An 18,127-nucleotide genomic window follows, 5' to 3' on the forward strand; every position below is an offset into this window, starting at 1 on the left:
TTGCCTGGCTTGTTTCACTTAACATAATGATCTCCAGTTCCATCAATGTTGTTGCAAATAGGATTTTATTATTTTTTATGGCTGAATAGTATTCCATTGTGTATATTTACATTTTTTTTATCCAGTCATCCATTGATGAACACTTTGGTTGATTCCATATTTTGGCTGCTGTGAACAGTGCTACAATAAGCATGGGAGTGCAAATATCTCTTTGATATATTGATATCCTTTTCTCTTTGAGATTCCATCTTGCTCTGTCGCCCAGCCTGAAGTGCAGTGGCACCATCTTGGCTCACTGCAACTTCCGCCTGTGTTGAAACAATTCTCGTGCCTCAGTCTCCCGAGTAGCTGAGACTACAGGTGTGTGCCACCACGCCTGGCTAATTTTTGTATTTTTAGTAGAGACAGGGTTTTACCATGTTGGCCAGGCTGGTCTTGAACTCCTGACCTCAAGTGATCCTCCTGCCTCGGCCTTCCAAAGTGCTGAGATTATAGGCGTGAGCTACGGCGCCTGGCCTGGCCTTTCTTTTTGATATATACCAGTAGTGGGATTGCTGGATCATATGATAGTTGTGTTTTCCATAGTGGCTGCACTAATTGAGATGCTTGCCAACAGTGTATGAGTTTCCTTCTTCACATCCATCTCAGCATGTTATTCCCTTTTTGATAAAGACCATTTTAACTGGGATGAGATGATATCTTACTGTCTTTATTTGCATTTCTCTGATGAGTGACATTGAGCCCTTCTTCATATCTCTTGGCCATTTGTATCTCTTCAGAAATGTCTATTCAGATCTTTTGCCCACTTTTAAATCTGATTGTTTTCTTGCTATTGAGCTCCTAATATATTCTAGTCATTAGTCCCTCATCAAATGGATAGCTTGCAAATATTTTCTCCCATTCTGTGTGTTGTCTCTTTGCTTTGTTGTTTCCTTTGCTGTGCATATACTTTTTAGTTTGATGTAATTCCATTTGTCTGTTTTTGCTTTTGTTGTCTGTGCTTTGAGGTCTTTGTCCAGATCAATACCCTGGAACATTTCCCCAGTGTTTTCCTTCTTTCTTTTCTTTTTTTTTTTTTTTTTTTTTTTTTGAGATGGAGTCTCACTCAGCCGCCTAGGCTGGAGTGCAGTGGCGCAATCTTGGCTTACTGCAACCACCGTCTCCTGGGTTCAAGCGATTCTCCGTCTCAGCCTCCCGAGTATCTGGGATTGCAGGCACCCTCCATCATGCCTGTCTAATTTTTGTATTTTAGTTGAGACAGGGATTCGCCATGTTGGCCAGGCTGTTCTCGAACTCCTGACCTCAGGTGATCCACCTGCCTCAGCCTCCCAAAGTGCTGGAATTACAGTCGTGAGCCACCGCGCCTGGCCCCCCAGTGTTTTCTTCTAGTAATTTCTTTTCTTTTCTTTTTTTTTTTGAGACAGAGTCTCGCTCTGTCACCCAGGCTGGTGTGCAATGGTGCAATCTCAGCTCATTGCAACCTCCGCCTCCCAGGTTCAAGCAATTCTCCCACCTCAGCCTCTAGAGTAGCTGGGATTGAAGGCACCTGCCATCATGCCTGGCTGATTTTTGTATTTTTAGTAGAGATGAGGTTTCACCATGTTGGCCAGGCTAGTCTCAAAACTCCTGACCTCAAGTGATCTGCCCACCTCAGCCTCCCACAGTGCTGGGATTACAGGTGTGAGCCACAGCACCTGGCCTAAATACATCAGTGTTTTTAAGGTTTCAATTTAGATATTAAAATCGCATTTCTGGCCAGGCGCGGTGGCGCATGCCTGTAATCCCAGCACTTTGGGAGGCCGAGGTGGGCAGATCACAAGGTCAAAAGATTGAGACCATCCTGGCCAACATGGTGAAACCCGGTCTCTACTAAAAATACAAAAATTAGCTGGGCGTAGTGGCACGCACCTGTAGTCCCAGCTACTCAGGAGACTGAAGCAGGGGAATTGCTTGAACCTGGGAGGCAGAGGCTGAAGTGAGCTGAGATCACACCACTACACTCCAGCCTGGGCGACAGAGCGAGACTGTCTCAAAAAAAAAATCACGTTTCTTTTCTTTGTTTTGTTTTCGAGGCAGAGTCTTGCTCTGTCGCCCAGGCTGGAGTGTAGTGGCACCATCTCAGCTCACTGCAACCTCTGTCTCCCAGGTTCAAGCAATTCTCGTACCTCAGCCTCCCGAGTAGCTGGGACTACTGGCATGCACCATCATGCCCAACTAATTTTTGTATTTTTATTAGAGATGGGGTTTCACCATGTTGGCCAAACTGGTCTCAAACTCCTGACCTCAAGTGATCTGCCCACCTCGGCTTCCCAAAGTGCTGGGATTACAGTTGTGAGCCACTGCACCTGGCCATATTTATTTCAAGAAATAATTTTTTTGTTAGTTTACAAAGCACTTCGGTATATTTCATGTGATTCTTACAATGGTGGTGAGTGTGTTATTTATTTTATTTAATTTTAAAAATTGGAGCTGAGCGGGGTGTCTCATCCCAACACTCTGGGAGGCCAAGGCAGGAGGATTGTTTGAGCCCAGGAGTTGGGGACCAGCCTGGGCAACATGGCAAGACCCTGTCTCTACAAAAAATATAAAAAATTACACACCGATGGTCCCAGCTACTTGAGAGGCTGACGGCGTGGTGGGGGAATCACTTGAGCCCAGGAGGTCAAGGCTGCAGTGGGTCGTGATCTCATGCCACTGCACTCCAGGCTAGATGACAGAGTGAGACTGTGTCTCCAAAAAAAAAAAAAAAAAAAGAATAATTGATGAACACTGAACTTGTGCAAAAGTTTGAAATGTCTTTAATCATATGACACTTATGAAGAAACTTTCAGGAGTTCTGGAATTACTTCACTTTTGGCTATTTGCAAAGGAAGCAGCTGTGAAGGAGTGTGGAAAATAGGAATGACAGGAAAGACAAGTGGTCAGATGTGTGCTTCTAGAACCAAGGAGGGAAACAGTTGGACGGAAGGAAAACCAAAAGAAGACAGGCTTTTTTGATCCAGTCCGCGTGGTAAACTCTTTTTTTTTTTTTTTTTGAGTCTCTCTGTCACCCAGGCTGGAGTGTGGGGGCGTGATCTCAGCTCACTGCAACCTCTGCCTCTGGGGTTCAAGTGATTCTCCTGCCTCAGAGGCCTGAGTAGCTGGAGTTACAGGCAAGCACCACCACACCCAGCTAAATTTTTTGTGTTTTTAGTAGAGACAGGGTTTCACCATGTTGGCCAGGCTGGTCTCAAACTCCTGACCTCAAGTGATCCACCAGCCTTGGCCTCCGAAAGTGCTGGGATTACAGGCGTCAGCCACCATGCCCGGGCCCCTTGGTAAACTCCTAAAAGGAGTCAACAATGCTCCTGCTCCTGGTCTGCTACAGCATGAGACAGCCACGATAGTGTAAAGATGACAGATGTTTCAGCAGTGAGAGCCAGAGAGAATGAACTGGAGTTAACATTCCTGAGACATACGCATCACCATCAAGACCTGAAATGGACCACAGTCAGCATTAATTCTTACCAAGTGAATACACTGCAGTTTTACAAAGTCAAGTATTACTTGCGGCAGATTGGATTATTTTTCAGAAATAGTCACTCCCCTTCCACCTGCATGGGTGGAGTCTACTTCCTGTCCCTTGATTTTGGGTTTGGCCTTGTTTTGGTCCATGGAATGCTAACAGACACCTGTAACAAAGCCTTGAAAAGTCTGCCCTGATGATTAGGTTGTGCTCTTCTACTGCTGAATTGCTGTAGGAAGAGCTTTTCCCCCAGGCAAGTTGCTGCTGTTCCCTCAACCTGGGTTTCAGAATGAACATGTGGAACAGAGCAGCCCCAGCCAACCTGCACAACTAACAATCTGAAGCAGAGTTACTACAACCCAATGGTGAACTGTAGCAGCCAGGTTTTGCTACAGAGCAGTAGTTAATCCATGCAGCAACAGCCCTCTAACTCAGTACTTCCCCTCAGCCCTGCTCCCCAGAAGCAAGTATTTTCAACTTTCAATTGTTTCTTCTGGTAGTATATCAGTATTTTGAAACAGTATGCTAATATTTTATTTCTCATTTATCAGCTTTAGACCTTATATATTGACTTCCTGGCAGGTGTTATAATTTTCCTTCCACGGATGTGAAGGTTGAGGTCCAGAAGGGTGAAATGACTGTATAAGGTCCTGCAGTCTTGGTCAAATTCAGATTTCTGATGCTAAATTTCACACTCTACCCACCATATACTGTCAGTATTAAAAGTCAGTTACTAAGACTGACACTCTATAGTTCGTGCTTATTTCTCATCACACATTCATAGGATAAAATCAAAAAATTAAACCATTTACCAAAAAATACTGCTGTAGTACTGACAATGAAGACACTTCCTAGTTCAGTCTCCAATTTCCAGGCAGAACCGCCCCATCTTATCCACTACCTTTTTAACTCAACATTTGACAACTCTATGCACTGCGGGAGGTACGAAGGAAGAAACTTCCGGTTTTCTTTCTTTTTTAGAGACCGGGCCTGGCTATGTTGCCCAGGTTGGCCTCCACCTCCTGGGCTTAAGGGATCCTTCCGCCTCAGCCTCCCAAGTAGCTGGAACTACAGGCATAAGCAACTATTCCTGGCCAAAAACTCCGTTTTCAAGGAACGTAGCTTCTCGTAGCAGCTGCAACTTTTAATGATGAAATATTGCTCTGCCTGTGGAGGTCACAAGGCAGTAACAGAGAAATGGCGTTGACAGTGTTAGTAATAGCCACCCACGGCCATCTGGTCATCATTCCAAAAAAACGACTCCCCTCAGAATTATCCTGATCTTAGTGGCAAAAAAATTACTGCCAAGTTATTATTTTTCCATGGGTCACTCTTACATTTGGCATCTCATTAAGTAAACACTCTAAAATCATTCTCGGCTGGGCGCGGTGGCTCGCACCTGTAATCTCACCACTTTGGGAGGCCGAGGCGGGTGGATCACCCGAGATTAGGAGTTCCAGACCAGCCTGGCCAACATGGCGAAACCCTGTCTCTACTAAAAATACAAAAAAAATTAGCCGGGCATGGTGGCAGGCGCCTGTAATCCCAGCTACTTTTGGGAGGCTGAAGCAGGAGAATCGCTTGAACCCGGGAAGTGGAGGTAGCAGTGAGCCGAGATCGCGCCACTGCACTCCAGCCTGGGCAACAAGAGCGAAACTCCGTCTCAAAATAAAATAAAAATAAAAATAAATCAATTTCTATATTTCATCTCTAGAGAGCGCATCATTCTAGCATTTTGCCTTTATTTATTGGGTCTTCCCCTAGTCCTGTGAACGCCGGGAGAACCTTCTTGTCTTGGTTACTGAATCTCCAGCATCTGTCACAGCCCCTGGCACACAGCAGGTGCTGACCAAGTATTATCCTGCTTTCACCCTCTGTTATTTGACAGCCTTCTTTATTGCTATAAATTAATATTTTACATTTGCAGAACTCTACAATGTGATTTCAACTAATTTCTTATTCCTATTTTAATCTTATTTCCCACGTCAAATTCACCAGACGACTACAAAATGAAGCAGAGCAGGAATTTGAATTGTAGTTACTGGGCATGAAGGCCTCTGGGGCACTGAATAAACGTAGCTGTCAACATCCCATAAAGGCTAGGTTCAGGCACGCTCTAGAGAGGTCCGGCAGAAACGGCGAATTTCCCCTCTGGAGCCCCCGAAAGGTTATGTCGGCGAGACCGGAGAAGAGTGGGCGAGCCCTGACATTTGAGGCGGCGCTGGTGCAAGGGGGGAAATTCTGACACCGAGGTCTGTGAGGGGCCCCGGGAACGGCTTCGCCTCTGCGCCCACCAGTGTGAAAAGCTCCCCCCAGCGTGGGCCACCAGACACAACTCCCACGGGGCGCTGGGCGCCGGAAACCGACCGGCTGACCCGTATGACGTAGTCCACTTCCGGCAGCCGCAGCATGCGGCACCCGGGATTGGCCGAGCCAGGTCTCAGTGGGCGGGTCTGTCGCGTGTTCCCAGCTGCTAGCGCGGTCGCGCAGGTGCTTGCAGGTGTCAGATCCGACGTAAATGTGCCGGGCGCTGTTGGGCCTGGCCTCAGAGTAACAGCCCCTAAAGGTCAGTTCCTTTAGAGCGTCGCGTGTGGGTCTCTGCGCCCTGGAGTCGCCTTGCCTCAGCGATCTCGCCGACTTCCGAGGGGTGGGTGCGGCCTGCTGGATACAAGGCGGGAGGTCGAGTCCTTGGCACCTGCTGGGCCCAGATTCGTCCTGGTGACCGCAGCCCACGGGCTCAGCAAAGAACGACAACGATTTGCCTGTTCCCATACCGAGAGCCTTGATGTCTTGGGGAATCGGATGCAGTCTCTGATGTTTTAACCACCTCGTTGGTGGCTCATTGGAAAATCTGCAAAGCCCAGTGTGGAAGCAAGGCTGTGGCTTGGACAGCGTTTTCTGTTTGTTTCTCTCGGGTTGTTTATGGAAAACACTTATTGCCATCCCTTCCATGGCATCTTATTTCTTTTTTTTCTGAGAAGTAGAGACGGGGTCTTGCTATGTTGCCGAGGCTGATATTGAACCCCTGGGCTCAAGCGATCCTCCCGCCTTGGCCTCCCAAAGTTTTCGGATCACAGGCATGAGCCACCGCCCCCAGCCAGTATCTTATTTCTTGAAGTGAGAGTAAGATCCCATTACTTAGGGTTTCAGTCAGGGGTTATCAAAAAGCCTTTAAGATAACTTACTTGCAAATGTGAATAGCAATGCCTGCCCAGAGGTTAGTGAGGACCTAGTGAGATCTTACATAAAACACCAAGCTCAAAGGAGTTGAAATGTTGAGTCCCTTAATATTTCCTGTTATAATTCTCTAATTCTGTTTCCGTAATGCTTTCAAATTCCAATACCTTGGAAATACAGTGATAAAGGAGTTACGCCAGTATTTCAATGGGCAAGGCAAAATCCATATTCCACCCAGCAGTAGACACTTGAATCTAGCAAAACTTTCCTGGCCTACTGTCTGCCACCTGTCCTTTACTGTATCCTGGAGATCCCTTCCTTATCTTGAGGCCCACCTATTCTGGAGGTTGGTAAGCAGTGGCTACACCCAGGATGAGAACTATATTCTGGTGACCTTTTGTATGTCTGTAGTTCTGTGAATCTGCTGAATTTGGCAGTGACTCCTATGTAGAGGATTAAAAGTTTGAATCCTGCCACAATGTGCTTCAACAAATCCCTTCTTTCTTATCTTCCACATTCGTACCTCTTAACACTCCCTCACTCAGTTTATCTGTTCCAGGAACTTCCTGGAACTTCACTTCCTTCGTGCTTTGGCAAAAGCATTTCCTTCAGCCGGGAATACCTCTACTTCCATATCAGCCTTTTATTTCTTTTTTTTTTTTTTCTTGAGACGAAGTCTCGCTTTGTCGCCCATGCTGGAATGCAGTGGCTCGATCTCGGCTTACTGCAACCACTGCCTCCTGGGTTCAAGCAATTCTTTGCCCCAGCCTCCTGAGTAGCTGGGATTACAGGCACCCGCCACCATGCCCAGCTAATTTTTGTATTTTTAGTAGAGACAGGGTTTCTTTTTTTTTTTTTTTTTTTTGAGACAGAGTCTCGCTCTGTCGCCTGGGCTGGAGTGCAGTGGCGCGATCTCGGCTCACTGCAAGCTCCGCCTCCCGGGTTCACGCCATTCTCCTGCCTCAGCCTCCGAGTAGCTGGGACTACAGGCGCCCGCCACCGCGCCCGGCTAATTTTTTGTATTTTTTTTAGTAGAGACGGGGTTTCACCGTGGTCTCGATCTCCTGACCTCGTGATCCGCCCGCCTCGGCCTCCCAAAGTGCTGGGATTACAAGCGTGAGCCACCGCGCCCGGCCAAGAGACAGGGTTTCACCATGTTGGCCAGGCTGGTCTTGAACTCCTGACCTCATGATCCACCTGCCTCAGCCTCCCAAAGTGCTGCAATTACAGGCGTGAGCCACTGCACCCGGCCTTTATCAGCCTTTCAATGTATTACCCATCCTGGAAAACCCAGTTACAGTGCCAATCCCTCCAGGAAACTTTCTCTATTCCCATAGCACTTTGCCCTCCTATTATAGAATCTGTACGGCTGTGTGGCCTTAGTTATTTGTGTAACCTCTTCCTTCCACTCAAGGTTGGGGAAACTGTTGGGATGGCACTTTATCTATATATGCCACACAAGACAGTAAAACTCATTCTGGAATTATTTATGGAGCGCTTGTCATGTGTTCTTAGGAGTGCTCTGGGTGCCAGGGATGCAGCAGTGAACAGTGTCCCCTCTCATGAAGCTTCTGTTCCATGGGGAAACGACAGACAGTAAACAAAAGCACAAATAAATAGCATGCCAGGTGGTGGTATGTACTATGAAGGAAAACAAAGGAGGGAGAGAAGATAGAGAATAATGGTGGGGGGAGGGTTCTCGTTTAGACACTGGTCAAAGAATGCTGTTTTCTGAGGAGAAAACCCAAATAAGATGAGGGAGTGGCCGGGTGCAGTGGCTCCCGCCTGTAAGCACTTTGAGAGGCCGAGGTGGGCGGATCACCTGAGGTCGGGAGTTCCAGACCAGCCTGGCCAACAAGATGAAACCCCATCTCTACCAAAAATACAAAAATTAGCTGGGCATGATGGCAGGTGCCTGTAATCCCAGCTACTCGGGAGGCTGAGGTGGGAGAATTGCTTGAACTCAGGAGGTGGAGGTTGCAATGAGCCGAGATGGTGCCACTGCACTCCAGCCTGGGCGACAGAGTAAGCCTCCATCTCAAAAATAAATAAAAATTTAAAAATTAAAAACAAGCCAGGCTAGAGGGGAGTGGTAGGATGCAAAACAGGAGAAGTAAACGGGTTAGAAAATGTGCAAATTTGCATTAAACATTCGATAAATGCTTGTTGAGTTAAATTTACTGAGTTGATAAGGGACAGAGAGTAATTTAATGATAATAATAATGAAACTTGGAAATTGCTTGAGGTTGAGTGCAACAGACCCTATAGGCATATATATGGAGTACTTATAACTTACACACAGGGACAGTGGAACTCTTATTTTGTGTGGTGATACTTATTTAGTGTGGTGATACTTATTTAGTGTGGTGATACTTAACTGAAGAAAAAAATCTTACGAAAACCAATGGTTTATCCAACAATCTTCCATTATAATGGAAACACAGAAGAACAGGAGACGGATTTTGTGGAGAACGACTTGTGAGTGGAATTATTTGGTAGAAAATGCTGATCACCATTAAAAAGCTCAGAAGGAAACAAAATGCTTCTCCTGGTGTTGCCTTGCTTTTGATTTGTTGAATAAGAACCCTAGAATATTAATTGACAGTAGTTGAGATAAATTTGTATATTCCTTAATTTTAATAGTACTTTCCTTCCCAAGGGTTAAGGTGAATGCTAGGGACGGGGAGCTAGTACCCCATAGCCAGAAGGTGGCCTTTAGTACAAAGTCATGTTACTTCAGGATAATGTTGCCTTTTGGGGTGATACTGGTTTGATCACAGTTGTCACCTGCACCCTAAAGAATAGTTTTCCCTTAATGGCATGTAGCAACTATCTCTCTCCATCTGAATTTAAAAATAAAGAGCCTGCGTTTACTTAATGGTTTTTGATTACGTGCTCTTATTTTAAGCTAGTCTAACTTCCTCCAAAAAGTGACTACTATGAGGCTATCAATTCTGCTCTTCATCACATTTCTCAAAGTTTAAATTGATTGTCAGTTTCTTGGTAGTCATTCATGTAGATGAGCTCTGATGTGGTTTCCAACTCAGCTCTTAAACCACGGAATTGACAGTCTTACCCTTGGTTGCTGAGTCAACACATCTTTTTACTAATTCACAGGAATGCACCATTACAGTTAGCTCCTGTGTTAGTCATACCTCTTGGCCAGATGTTAAGGTACCTTTGGAATGAGACAACGTCCAGTTCCATCCCTGGTGTCTCCATTCCTTAAATGTGGCAGTATGGTGTGGTGGGAGAGCCTGTTCTCGCTCTCTGAGTCCAACCTGTCTGGATTTAAGCCCAGCTCTGTCCCATGCTAGCTAAGTGATCTTGAACAAATGAGTTATCCCTCATGCCTCAGGTTCCGCATCTATAAAACGGGGATCACAGAACCTGTGTACTTCACAGGGTCACTATGAGGATTAAATGAATGAATACAGGTAAAGCTAGAACACTGGCCTGGAATAAACCCTCAAATGCTGCCCTTAATCCTTGTCTCAGGAATTCAACTCCCTTGGCTTCTGTTTCTTCACATTAGAATAGTAACAATAATTCTTACCTCATGGAGTTCCTGCATTGCAGATATTATGCTCAACACTTTTTTGTGTGTGCATCTGTGAGACAGAGTCTCACTCTGTTGCCCAGGCTAGAGTGCAGTGGTGTGATCTCGGCTCACTGTAACCTCCACTTCCCAGGTTCAAGTGATGCTCCCACCTCAGCCTCCCAAGCAGCTGGGACTACAGGCGCACACCACCATGCCAGCTAATTTTTGTATTTTTAGTAGAGACGGGATTTCACCATGTTGGCCAGGCTGGTTTCAAACTCCTGACCTCAGGTGATCTGCCCACCTCGGCCTCCTAAAGTGCTGGGATTACAGGGATAAGCCACTGCACCCAGCCTATGCTAAACACTTTAAATATTTTATTTAGCCTCTTCAGAAGGAAACAAAATCTGTCTTCTGAGGCTAAATAAAACATTTGAATTGTTTAGCCTAACATCTGCAATGCAGGAAGCCACCCATAAGTATTAGCTCTTATTATTAGAAAACATTTATTTATCAGTAGTCTCAATCTGTTTAAATTCAGTGATGAAGGGACCAGAGGAACGGACCACAGAAAGTGATACACCATAAACATGTGCCATCTTGGTGAGGGTGGTGAGGGACAGAAATGACATAGAGTTTTTGCCTTAAGATACAATGACAGCATCTGGAGAAATAATCAAAGTGAAGCTTGCTCTTGGAGTAAGAGCAAGTTCCCAGATCTCAAACTGTTTAAGCGTTATCAGCGACAGCAAAGAGACTTCATACAGGGGTTGTGACCCTGAGGTCCACAGATGCCCAAGGGTGCACAGATAAAAATCAGGGAGTCTGTGAACTTAGATTTAAATTCCATCTTTATTTTCACTAACCTCTAATGGAAATCTAAATCTAACATTTCCTCCCATTTTGAATATAGTAATTCACAAAGCATAGCTGAAGGAACAGTACTCATGGCTTGGGACCAATAGTACTGAAAGTCATCTTCATATCACATTACAGTTCTTGCAGATATCCCGGAATACCATTTTGATTCATGGTTAACTTGAAATTATGCCAGATATGTGTTAAATCCATATATTAGCATGTCACAAATTGGCTTTTAAAATATTTGGCAGGTACATTTCAATTCAGTTGGATCCTTTGTAGTATATTTTATGAATTACGAATCCTATTCTGAGGGCTCCACAAGCATAGGACCCACAAGAGAACGGGGCCTTGGGCACAGGCAGGTTAAGAGTCTGGTTAAGAGCATGGGCTCTGCAGGCCGGGCGCGATGGCTCACGCCTGTAATCCCAGCACTTTGGGAGGCCAAGGCGGGCGGATCACGAGGTCAGGGGATCGAGACCATCCTGGCAAACACAGTGAAACCCCGTCTCTACTAAAAATACAAAAAATTAGCCGGGCGAGGTGGCGGGCGCCTGTAGTCCCAGCTACTCGGGAGGCTGAGGCAGGAGAATGGCGTGAACCCCCGGGGGCGGAGCCTGCAGTGAGCCGAGATCGCGCCACTGCACTCCAGCCTGGGCGACAGCGAGACTCTGTCTCAAAAAAAAAAAAAAAAAAAAGAGCATGGGCTCTGCAGCCAGACAGCCAAGTTTCTAACCTTTTCTCAGCTCCTTACCAGCCAGGTGACACCAGGCAGGCTACCTGGCTTCTCTGTGCCCTTGTTTCCTCACCTGTGAAATAGGGACAAAGGCTGTCCTAAGGTATAATTGTGGGAACTTATGTAAACACATAGAAAAGTGCCTTGCACGTAGTAAGCCCTCAGCCAGTGTTAGCCGTGATCAGAAAAGCATTTGACATGAGACCTGAGAAAGGACAATGACAGCTCAGGTTGGGGTCTGCATGCCAGAATGATTTCCGCAGGAAGAGAGTGAAAATAAAACCTTAGGTCATGAAGAGATAGGCAGACCCCAGGACTGGAGTGAACAAATCCATGTATTTATTTGTTCATTTGATAAAGGTTTATTGACTACCGACTGTGTGTCTCTCAGCACTGTCTCTAACACTTTTGGGGCCTGGAGCAAGTATAGAAATGGAGCCCACACACCATGTCCGAATATTTAATAGTGGCAAATCAAGCGCAAGGAGAATATTCTACTTCACAGAGAAGTCTTCAAAGTAACTAAATAACAAATTATTTTTATGTGACAAAGTTGGCAAAGATGACTGAGTTTAATTAATATTACAAATGTGTAGATGTTTTCTGATGACCTGAAAATGTTTAAATTAGTGGTAAATAAAGGCATACAGGGCCAGGCATGGTGACTCACCCCTGTAAGTCCAGCACTTTGGGAGGCCAAGGCGGGCAGATCACCTGAGTTCAGGAGTTTGAGACCATCCTGGCCAATGCGGTGAAACCCCGTCTCTACTAAAAATACAAAAATTAGAGGGGTGTGGTGGCACACACCTGTAGTCCCAGCTACTCGGGAGGCTGAGTGGGGAGAATCGCTTGAACCCAGGAGGCAGAGGTTGCAGTGAGCCGAGATCACACCATTGCACTCCAGCCTGGGCAACAGAGCGAGACTTTGTCTCAAAAAAAAAAAAAAAAAAAGACACACATAGTTCATAAATTATTGTATTTTTATCTATAAAATTTATTTTTCTTGCTTTCATTTCATTTGTTACAATAGATAATTTTGCATAATTTGTGTTTGGACAGTAATGACTTAAAGGATTAAGAAATAAAATATGATTATACTTAACATATAGAGCATTTGTATGTATTTAATATAATGTGTGAATTTGAGTATGTAAAATTTTAAATTTGTTTCTATGTTCGTTTTTTCATTTTTCTAAAAGTTTCAAAATTATTAGAATTAAAAACAAATTATAGTGGATAAATGTCAAATATTTAAAACTTATTTGTATTAAAGAAGTGAGATTTTTAATCTTTTGAAATTTAAATTGTTTTAAATATTTTTATAAAAATTGAAATTGTCATTCTGGGGCTCAGTCCTAGGTGATTCTAGTAAAGAATTAATGCTGCAGTCGTTATTCTACATATTACATATGTGCATATTCAAGAATAATATGAATTGTTTAATATTACAAAGGCTTCCTCAGACTTTGTGCATAACTGCTGTGAATTCCATGGCAATATACAAGAACTTCCAAAACCGCCAAGTGGACCATAAATAGGATCAAGCAAGTGGATAACCAGCCTGAGCAACATGGCAAAACCCCTTTCTACAAAAAAATACAAAATTTAGCTGGGCAAGGTGGTGCACACCTGTAATCCCAGCTACTCGGGAGGCTGAGGCAGAAGAATCCCTTGAAACCTGGAGGCAGAAGCTGCAGTGAGCCGAGATTGCACCACTGCACTACAGCCTGGGTGACAGAGTGAGACCCTGTCTCAAAAAAAAAAAAAAAAAAAAGGGGATACTTGGGACTGCAGGGAAATACCACTGTCTGTGATATTCTTGCATAATAATAGATTATACAAGAATCTGTTACACCCTTGGTATCTGAGATGGATTTGACAAATCCACTTGCCTTTTGTCTGCCTGGTACTCCTATGGCTCACACCCTCCCTGCCGTCCGTGGAGGCAACAGCACAGCTCACAACTCTCACAGCACCGTGTCACCCTCAAGTGGTGTTTCAAGGACATGGATCCAGGGATGTGGGGGAGTCTTCACCCAGGCCCGGCAGTGTGGGTCCAGAGAGCAGATGGAGCCGAGTTATGCGTCCCTATGCCAGCACCGTGCGCCAAACACCCAGTCACAGACGCAGCTCTGTGTTCATTGTGTGTGTGTGTTTGTGTCTCTGCTCTGGACAGAACATACTTAACAGCGTATTTGGATTGAGGAACAATTTCTAAATATTTGGACACATGGTAAGCAGGCCTCTGTTTGTACTCTTGTCCTGGGGACTGCACAGTGTTGGGGGTGGTTTGAAGTTGGAGACAACTATTGATAAGCCTTAGCATATGAGTGGATGCCACCTGGAGAAAGGGCAGAACAAGGAGGAAAGGTGAGCAAAGTTGATGACTGCTGACCCTCGCCTCTCCTTATGATTCGTACTTCCTTCTCCTTACTCTGCCTCCTTCCTCTTTGATGTCCTGCTCATTTTCTTTGTTCCAAGTTTAAAAACAATTTACTCCTTCCCAGGCCTCAGAACACCTACTGACATCACAAGCACCAGGAATGTCTAATAGTGACTACTAGTTTGGGTGTTTGGGGTAGGGGTGGTGACACTGAATCTTGAAAGAATAGATCTTTCAGGCAGAAAACAAGTGTAAATAGTGAATATCCCACAGAAGAGATTCCCTTTAAAATGCGCCCTGGAAGAACAGAAGAATATTTTATAGGAAGCTTATTTTGAGGGCTTTATCTTTCTAAATGTCTTCTTTATCTTGTTTAAAATTGTTGGGCCTTCATGCTATTTAGCCTCAAAATATTTAGCTGCTTGAGATATTCAAGATTAGACCTATAATCAATCAAAATGAAATAAAATCTATTTCTTGGTTTATTTATTTATTTTTATTTTATTATTATTATTATTATTTTTTGGGGGGGGGGACAGAGCCTTGCTCTGTCGCCCAGGTTGGAGGGCAGTGGCGCAATCTCGGCTCACTGCAAGCTCTGCCTCCCGGGTTCATGCCATTCTCCTGCCTCAGCCTCCCGAGTAGCTGGGACTACAGGTGCCCGCCACAATGCCCCACTAATTCTTTTTTTGTATTTTTAGTAGAGATGGGGTTTCACTGTGTTAGCCAGGATGGTCTCGATCTCCTGACCTTGTGATCCGCCCGCCTCAGCCTCCCAAAGTGCTGGGATTACAGGCGTGAGCCACCGCGCCCGACCTATTTCTTGGTTTAGAATGAAATGCTTAGGATGTGATGAAACAGATTATTAATACTGCTTAGGATGTGATGAAACATATTATTAATATTATTAATACTGCTAATGTGTTGCTGTCTTGTTGGGGTCATCTCTGATTTAGTTTGAGATGGTTTTATGGAATAGAAAAACTTTTCGTTTCATTTGAAAGATTACAGGGCTACAATGGATAAAACAATATGATACGTATTATAAAGCAAATGAAAATTATACCAAAAGAGTATTACACCTTTGGCTAGCTTAGATAGTATGTATATCTGGTTAACTATATAATTTGACTTAGCTTACTATGATGATTTTATACCACACAAAAATGCATGCAGTAACATGAATTCTTTTTTTTTCTTTTTTTTGAGACAGTCTAGTTTTGTTGCCCAGGCTGGAGTGCACAGGTGCAAACATGGCTGACTGCAGCCTCGATCTCCCAGGCTCAAGCAATCCTCCCATCCCAGCCTCCCGAGTAGTTGGAACCACAGGCGCATGCCACCGCACCCAGCTAATTTTTGTATTTTCTGTAGAGACAGGGTCTGGGCATTTTGCCCAAGTCGTCCTGAACTCTTGGGCTCAAGCGATCCTCCCACCTCAGCCTCCCTAAGTGCTGAGATTACAGGTGTGAGCCACTGTTCCTGGCCATGAATTTATTAAATGCCTGAGTAAAGTTGAGCATAGCCTTCAGTAGCAGATTCTGAAGTGGTTGATTTTGTTTAACTGTGGGCTGGCAAAACTAATGTTGAGGCTCTTTTAGCTCAGTAAAGACTCTCATGTTACTGGCATAAAAGCCTGAAATAGTGAGCTAATTACTGTGCTGGGAAACTAAATATGTCAGTTTCAGAGGAAGTAATGTCTCTGCCTACAGAATGTCCAAAACGTAGACTAGTGAGTAGCATTTAGTTATATGAAGTACGGCCCAGTTAAATGTCACACTGCAATGTTAAACAGAGTACTACATGTAAACGAGGAGGTTACTTGGTTAGATGGTGACTTTCAAAGTGTTAGGAGGGGATCAGCAGTCCGATTTTTATGGCGTGACACTCTCACATTCAGCCAATTTCTGCCAAAGTGTGGCAAGGAGGGACCCCACAGGTGTCACAGGTAAGATGACTCTCAGATGACCGTCAGTATTTGGGAACACATTTTGTAGGCAGCTCATACATTTTTCTCCTTTTCTGTCATGACTTGCCCTGTGGTGGCTCTACTGATGATCAGTGTGGGAGGCAGGGAAGGAACACTTCAAACCAGTAAGTCTGATCTTAACAATTCCTACTTTCTTGAGAACTATGTGCCAAGCATTGAACTGAGTATTTCATGCTCATTGTCTCATTTAAACCTCACTCACGAGGAAGATGTATGGTGTTACTGCACCTGTAAGATGTGCTTGCAAAAACGGAGTTAGGGAGGTTGAGAAATTTGCTCAAGATTACACAACTGAGGCAGGAGAATGGGGAACATGAGGCGTGAGAGAGCAAAGTGAATAAAAATCAGTGGGAACCGGTAACCCCCCTCACCCCCGAGAGTGGCCAGGGGGAGAGAGGCTGCCTAAGGGGAGGAAGCTCGGCAGGACCCGCTGCAGACCCAGGGCCAAGGGAAGTCCCGCAGGAGGAAACGCGGGCGCGGTGGGGCTGGCTCCAGGCACGCGGGCCAAGGGCGGAAGGGTCGGACACGAAGCCACAAAGCTCCTGGGTTCCTCCTCTTTCCCGTCTGCCTTCTTCTGCTTCTGCGGCCTGATCTCCGAGTCCCTCTGCCTGCAGGCGGCGACAGAAGGTCCGCATCTCGGCGCTGTCCCCCAACCGAGTCGCTCCGCGTTTTCCTGTTCTGACCAGAGAGCTCGTGCTGGGAACCGCGGGGCAGGGCGATGGCCCAAACCGCTCTCGATGTCCTTCCCCAGCCCACGCCTGCCCCAGCCACAGTTCCCGTGGTTTTCCTGAGGTTCTCCAGCTGCTCAATGATGGGCAGGTTCATCTACGACCTGGAGCATCCTCCTTCTCCTCCTCCTCCTCCTCCTCCTCCTCCTCCAGAAACCTCTTTTTCCTTCTCCTCATTCTTCCTTCTCATTCTTTCTCCTCCTCATTCTTCCTTCTCCTCTTCCCCCTCCCCTTCTCTTTCTGTTCTTTTCTTCTTCTTCCTCCTCCTCCTTTTCTCTTTATTTTTCTCCTCCTCCTCCTCTTCTTTCTCCTTATCCTCCTCTTCTCCTCTGTTTTTTTCCTTCTGCTTTCTGCCCTCCTCTTCCTCTTCTTCCTTTTTTTTTTTTTTTTTTGGTGGAGTCTTGCACTGTGGCCCAGGCTGGAGGGCAGTGGCGCAATCTCGGCTCACTACAACCTCTACTTCCCAGGTTCAAGCGATTCTCCTGCCTCAGCCTCAGTAGCTGGGATTAAAGGGGTCCACCGCCACCACTCCCCGCTAATTTTTGTATTTTTAGTAGAGACAGGTTTTTGCCATGTTGGCCAGTCTGGTCTCAAACTCCTGACCTCAGATGATCCATCCACCTCGGCCTCCCAAGTGTTGGGATTACAGGCGTGAGTCACCGCGCCTGTTCTCTTTTTTTTTTTTTTAAAGAAAAATTGAAATCAAGGTTTTCTAAAAATCCCTCCTAGCTCTCAGCTTCACCGAACCATGTCCTGGTCATTCACTTGCCGTGTGACTGCTGTGCTTCCCCTGTTTCCATTTCCTTCCATTTCTCCCTCCTTCCTCCCTCTGTCACCCATGCCCGGAGGAGCACGATAAGGGACCAGGCTGACCTGGGTTCCAACCCTGCCGGCTCCCTGTCCTGTTGACGCTCTGATTCCACTTGCAGCCCCACTTTCCTCATTTGCATAGTGTTCTCCCAATAACAACAGCAGTCATACCAAATTCTAGGGTTCTTTCGAGGATAGTGTGTATTCACTGCAGTGCATCTCTGATGCCTGGCACATCGGCTGTGCTCAAGTAATGACAGCTATTGCATTACAGTGACTATGGAGTTAGGGGACCGCATATGGCAAAATGCTGATCACTGTTTTGAAGTTGGTTTCATTCCTCTAATCTCAAATCCAGTATTTTAAGGACATGCTAAATGCTTTGTCCTGGAGAGCTAT

The 18,127-nt window shown here is 45.5% G+C and overlaps 1 protein-coding gene across 2 annotated transcripts in view; it reads left to right on the plus strand.

Moving 5' to 3' along the window:
- Nucleotides 1–5,972: 5,972 nt before the first annotated feature.
- TNFRSF9 (TNF receptor superfamily member 9) overlaps nt 5,973–18,127 on the plus strand; it is a 33,095-nt gene continuing 20,940 nt past the window's right edge. Inside the window, exon 1 of one of the 2 annotated variants that reach the window (XM_063631996.1) lies at nt 5,973–6,071. The gene's annotated coding sequence lies outside the window, so the exon portion shown is untranslated. Of the gene's footprint in view, nt 6,072–16,025; nt 16,149–18,127 lie in introns of those variants that run through there. The other variant, XM_055261768.2, reaches the window with a different exon arrangement.

This window comes from Symphalangus syndactylus, chromosome 22 (genome assembly GCF_028878055.3).
Source record: "Symphalangus syndactylus isolate Jambi chromosome 22, NHGRI_mSymSyn1-v2.1_pri, whole genome shotgun sequence".
In the NCBI taxonomy this organism is placed as follows: Eukaryota; Metazoa; Chordata; class Mammalia; order Primates; family Hylobatidae; genus Symphalangus; species Symphalangus syndactylus.